General features: G+C 32.6%; 1 long non-coding RNA gene across 7 annotated transcripts; it reads right to left on the bottom strand.

Moving 5' to 3' along the window:
- Positions 1–3,319: 3,319 nt before the first annotated feature.
- On the bottom strand, positions 3,320–6,228 carry LOC145000571 (uncharacterized). 7 transcript variants are annotated; one of them, XR_013661306.1, is made up of 6 exons: positions 5,830–6,228; positions 5,091–5,140; positions 4,940–5,004; positions 3,974–4,227; positions 3,577–3,882; positions 3,320–3,494 (listed from the first exon to the last, which is right to left on the bottom strand). It is a non-coding gene; the product is annotated as an uncharacterized LOC145000571 (long non-coding RNA). The 7 variants fall into 7 exon arrangements; XR_013661308.1 differs by lacking the exon at positions 5,091–5,140 and having other exon boundaries at positions 3,577–3,635; positions 3,748–3,882; XR_013661304.1 differs by lacking the exon at positions 5,091–5,140 and having other exon boundaries at positions 3,974–4,055; positions 4,177–4,227.
- Between the last annotated feature and the right edge of the window lie 372 nt (positions 6,229–6,600).

The following is a 6,600-nucleotide window of genomic DNA, read 5'->3' as shown; positions in this document are numbered from 1 at the left end:
TTGAGAAAGTGTTTGGTGGACGAGTCAGCAGTTGTACCCTTGGAGGATATTCAGGTTGATAGCAACCTGAATTAAATCGAGAGACTAGTTGCGATCTTAGATCGAAAGGCGAAGACCTTGAGGAACAAGGTGGTTCAGTTGGTGAAGGTGTAGTGGCAGCACTAGAAGGGTTCGGAGTGGACATGTGAGGCGGAGGAGGAGATGAGGGAGCACTACCCCGAGTTGTTTCTGGAGACAGCAGACTTCGAGGACGAAGTCTAAGATAAGTGGGGGAGAATTGTAACGCCCCATTCCTGGTACGTATTTATTTTTATTAAATGTTCTTTTAGGAAGAGCTACTCGGCGAGTTGTAGCCCTAACTCTCCGAGTAGATGTCGAGTGGATGCATGCTTTAAGTGATCTACTCGGCGAGTCCACGCCTGGACTCGGCGAGTAGGCCAATCAGGAGGAGACCCTAATCCTTAGGGTTTGCACCCTATTTAAACGTCCTTATAGCCCCATCTCAGCCTCCATCACCCTCAGAGCATTCCTTATCGAAAACCCTAGCCTCCATTGGTATGTTTGAGTGATTGATTGCCTTGTGATGGGACTTTTGGTGCACTTTGGAGCAAGTGGAAGAAGGGAGAAGTTGAAGAGGTCAATGAAGGGGACTTAGATCCAGAACACATTCATTTGTGGTCATCCATTCTGGTAATAAAGTTTCCATCTTGGTTATTGATCTATTAGATCTTGTTTGTCCCTAAATTATTGCTTTTAAGCCCTAAAACCCCAAATCCTTGAAGAGAAACCTTATGGTTGGGTTATACTTCAGATCTAGACTCTCATTACCTTCTTGAAGTGTTAAGTTTCGGTCATATTGGTGATTAAGGTCCCTTTTGAGCTTAGAACCCCATTAAGAGCTTAGTTTGGACATTTGAAGCTCCTAAAGCTATGCATGCACGTAAAGTTTGCAACTTTACGTGATAAGCATGCCCTAGAAGCCTGGATCTATAGTTTGGAGCCGCTGCATGGCTCAAATCAAGTATGTATGGAAAAAGTACTGAATGTACTCGGCGAGTAGAACGATGGACTCGGCGAGTCCTATGAAGATAGCCGTGGACTCGACGAATCTGATGAAGATTGCCTTAGACTCGACGAGTTGTTCTTCAACTCGGCGAGTCAGATGAACTTGGACTTAGCATGTATGCATCGAGGAAGAACGCGTCGAGTCTTCGCTAAGCTCGACGAGTAGAAACGGGTGTAGAACTAGAACAGATGGAAGGGACTCGGCGAGTTAGCGAGCCAACTCGGCGAGTCTGGTCAACCAGGAAGTTGACTTTGACCAGGATGTTGACTTTGACCGGGGGTAAAATAGTCATTTTACCATAAGATTAGTTATCAGTATCTGACTTAGTGTTTATGGAAATTGTAGCGGGGGAGTTCTGGTTCAGCAGTCAGGCGCTCAACAAGCAGACTTTCAGTAGCTACTTCGAGGTGAGTTACCTTCCAATAGCGGTGCTTACGGTTTTTAGTTGTTGTTTCAGATACCTCTTCAGCCAAGGGGAAGGAGCTGGCGCGGTAGCGGCATATCACACACACATGCTCTTGTTTTTCCACAATATGATACATTCTAGGATTTGTACTCTGATATTATTATGATTTACGTTCTGGGTTACAAACACGAGACATGTTTTATTAAATGCTATGGTCGAACGATATTTTGCTACTAACGTTTTGCAATTCACTTAATTAAAAATGAAATTTTTGGTCCATAATTTTTGGGATGTTACAAAAAATAATAAAAAAATTGTTTTACAAACTTACTCACATCGTTTTACGAGAAACTCTATTATTTGCTTTTTGAATTTGGATAAAAAATTATATTATATTTTATAAAAACTAATACTCTTAAAAGTAAAAAAATAAACACATTGAAATCTTATTTTTGAAAAAGTCTTTGTACAAAGTTACTAGTATATACACTCTCGTTCTCCTTGTTCCAAGAAACTTTATTGTATTTTGAATGAGTGTGTCCTAAATCAAAACATGAACTCATACATAAAAACCTAGATGTAATTCATCATGAAAGAATATTATTGCTCCCATTAATGACGAATTTAATTAGTTTCCATACAAAATAATTATAATTATGGATATTATTTAATAAACATAAAATTATGAATATTATTTAATATTTATCTATATTTGATTAAATAATAATTTAACATTTTACTAATTTTTATTGGTCCATTATTGCACACAATAGATGTGGGGAACACATGAATATATATATATATATATATATATATATATATATATATATATATATATATATATATATATATATATATATATATATATAAAGGTTGTAGAACTCGCTACTAGGTACTTGATCGGCCAACTGCCGAGTAGCGAGTACTAGGGAGTATTCGGGGTGTACTCGGATTCAGCAATTCATGTAGAAATATTTTTAGAAAATTAAATATGTCAAAATCATAAGTTGAATACACACAATTGTCTCTCTTCGTGAATAATTACTGAGAATTTAAGATATTTATATATATATATATATATATATATATATATATATATATATATATATATATATATATATATATATATATATATACACATATATATATATTATATACTAGTCGTTTACCCGCGCTAAGCGACGGGTGCGAATAGTTTTTTCAATAATTAGTCTAGTCTTTTTGTCTTTACATGCTCTTTTTCCAATTGAGTTTCGGGGTGGGAAAGAGAGGGGGTTCTTTCTGACTTTTTGGACTGGTGTTTTATACTTATTTTAACATAACATAATGATATTTTGTTTTTTTTTTTAGTTTTAAAATCTTGTTGGTTGTAATAATATCTTTACAAATTACATATTCCTTTTATAATTTTAATCTTTGATTAGAAAAATAAAAATATAAATGTAAATATTTAAAACACAATTATAAAGAAAAATTTGGTATTAAATATATCAATAACCGAATTATCAAAAACGAAAAGTCAAACTACTTCATATATGGTTTATTTTCTTATTAGATTTTCTTTGTATTGCGTTCATAGTCTAAAATGGTAGATATTTTCAACTCTAAGTTATTAAATAGTTATCATAAAAATTTCATAATTTCAAAACGTTTGGTATGATTCGTAATCATACAGTTTTTAGTTACCCCTCTACAAAAATTTCAAAACTTATCTTTAACTATCGAAATATTTTATAATAATTTTTATTAACTAAATAGCTCGTGATCTCGAGTTACCGTACTTGTAAAGGACGAAAAATACATCCAATAAGTAGGAAAGGAAGAAAGCTGGAAATTTAGAGGAATAGTTATTGTAATATAGCCAATACTTGTATATTACAAAAACAATGTAAAAACTTTTTTGTATAGACAATACAACACAATCAAAATAAGTTTATACATGGAATAAGAGTTATTGGCCTACTAAGTCTAACAAAACTTTTAGAACTTAAAGCACAAAAGATGTTGCTGATCATTAGAACCCTGCAAAACAAATACAAAACAATATTAAATAGAAATAACTTAAAAAAGATTACAAATAAAGTATTTTTTTATTGTTATTTACATGGTTGATTGCTTGAACGAAGCTATTGTCTCTTTCAGCAATACATGCCTCTTTCATATCTACAACACAAGCAACTTAACACTAATTTAAGCTAATACGGAACAAATACACATAAAGGCACACACAGAAATGCACATAGGTGCACAAACTTAAAAACATAAATAAACATACGAATACATATGCCTCTTTCTTTTGCCTCTTCAATAACTCGTGTCTAAAAATAAGATTTATAAAAAAACATGTAACATCAATGAGAAACTCATCAAAATTCATAAGATTATTGGATGTCATTGAAACTTGTTTTACCTGTTAACAAAAGAGAGATTGAAGATAAATAAAACAAAGAATCAACTACGTGTAAAGAACTTATACAACACAAAAAAGGCAAATTCCATACCATTGTTTAAATTGGGATCATCCAAGAGGATGAAAGTATTTGCAACCATTTGTTCCGAAAAAGAGCATCATCGACAACATTTCTAGAAAGAACAAAAAAAGTAAAATGTCTTGAAGAAATTGGTAGGAGGTGGGTTGTACTGAAACAGATTACTTTAAAAGGGGAAATGTACTTTCAGTTCATACACAGAAAAAACATTATACTTTGAAATCACCAATAGGTTACTTTATGGTGCAAACTAACTCTGAAATGACCTGCAATGGAAAAAAAAATGGTCCAAAGAGTTAAATATATTTATATTAAGCTATAATAAAGAAAAAAATACGATAATTTATGACTATTTTAATATCACTTCTCCCGGGAGCATGACAGAAGTTATAGAAAGCACTATTGCAACAAACTGAATAAAACTTATCAGTTTATATTAGAAAGGCCTACAGATTCCTAGAAACATGATAGAACTTATAAAAATTACCCTAACACATTTACATACATCCCATCCTTTTGTCCCAGATTTGTTACATTGACTTAAATCAGAAAAGTAGTTATAGCACCTGATATTTCCACACACAGAACATGAATAACATTGTGCTTATGTTTATTTAACAATTTTGGCATCATACTTCCATTTCTTTTAAATAGACAAAACAATGAAATTAATTGCTATAAAAAGTTCAAAATTATCGCTTGGTCTTACAAAGGATGTTAAGAGGACACACAAATCTACACATACAAATACACATGCATACATACAAATACATCGAGATCTGTTAAAAAAATAATGTGTATATGAGCGAGACAAGTCTAGATGGAAACTCTCCTCGTATTCACCATTTTCTCCAAAATTCTATGTTAAATATTACAAAAAAAAAAAAAAACTCCATATCGGACCAATATGATTTAATACCCAACTAAATGTGGTTTTGGATCATTAGTAATTGTGAAAGAGAAAGATGGTCAACTTACGGAAGCCTGCGACCCCTGGACTCTTTTCGATACATGATAATCATTTTTTTTCTTTTGCTTCCAAGCTGAAAGAACGATAATGACTTTAATTAATCCTGTGATAATTATAACATAAGCTGAAAGAAATAGCAATGTAATACTTGCTACATACCAATAAACTCTAGATTAAAACTATTCACATACTTTTCTTTTGCTTCCAACCTAATAGGCCAAATAAAGGGCAAATATGTCACTTCAGCAACAAAATGGAGGGTAAATTGGGAAATTTAGACGAATAAAATACAACTAATGGACCTGATAGGCCAAATTGATATGACAAAATGAAGGGCAGAGGTTACTAAAATTAATTTCCAATATTCAGAAATGTGAACTCATGCAATCACAATTCACTTACATAAGGTTAAAACAGTCAAAATAATTGAGATTACAACAAAACAGAAAAACATTAACTTGACAGAAACAGAATTTTAGCAGATGAAAGATATGAAACTAACCACAAAACATAATTAGTCATACTTCCACGAATTAGTCATACAATAATAAGAAGACAAAACATAAACCAGTTACACATATGATTATATAAAGAACAATTACACATATGATTTTATAAAGAACCAAATGATTAGTGAAAAAAAATCAAAATTCAAGAAAGGTGAAGTAATTATCGATTTACTTGATTGGAGTTTAGAGAAGATCAATAATCAATAACACATAGATATTAAAGGAATAAGCAGCGGATTCATCCTTGGAAAGATATTTAAGAGGCAAATTTTCTTGAAACTAAATGTCGTGACGGTACCAAATCAGCATTAAAAAATACCCTAATTGGAACAACAAAAAAAAACAAATAAATCACAATTGAGACTAATGAAAAAATAAAGAAGAAGCACCTTAGAGTTAAGATACCGAAATTCCATTTTCTTGTGGTGTGGTTCATCACGACTTAGGGTTAGGGGTTAAGGTTTGTGACATTGAGGTTGATAGGGATGGCGGGATAGGGTTAGGGTTTTTAGGCTCGACAGAATGTAGAAGCAACGTGACAGACGAGGTGGTGAAGGGCGATGACAGAAAAGGCGGACTTCCAGGGGCTCGATCATCTAGTTGACAGGGAAGAACATGGTGGCCGGTAACATACTTACGGGTGGTAGTGACGGCATCGTGAGGGTGATGGTAATGGAGGCCTACTGAAGATTCAAGAGAGCAAGTAAAGAGACAGAAGAGATTTGGGAGAAACAATGGTGTATAGATGATATTAGGGTTTTACACGTTTAGACATAGGGATGTTTAGAGATAAGGATATGGTATGTTTTCATTATGCTTAATAGATTTGTACATGGTGTTATAATAGATGTACCTCTTAATTTTCAAGAAATGGGCAATATGTTTAATAATATAGTAAATATATATATATATATATATATATATATATATATATATATATATATATATATATGTAATAATAATCACATGTGTATGTTAAATAATAAATCATTAAGTGTATTATATATATTAATCTCGAACTAATTGATTTTTTTATGACAATTTTGACCATTTGACCGAGTTGGCCGAGTTTGACTTTGTTGATCGAGTAGGTCGAGTAAGACTGAGTAATGTCGAGTATGTTCAAGTTCGAGAGATGTTGACTGATTTTGACTTAATTC

The sequence above is a fragment of the Lactuca saligna genome, chromosome 1 (genome assembly GCF_052625555.1).
Source record: "Lactuca saligna cultivar CGN05327 chromosome 1, ASM5262555v1, whole genome shotgun sequence".
Classification (NCBI taxonomy): domain Eukaryota; kingdom Viridiplantae; phylum Streptophyta; class Magnoliopsida; order Asterales; family Asteraceae; genus Lactuca; species Lactuca saligna.
This window is presented reverse-complemented; position numbering and strand designations above follow the sequence as displayed.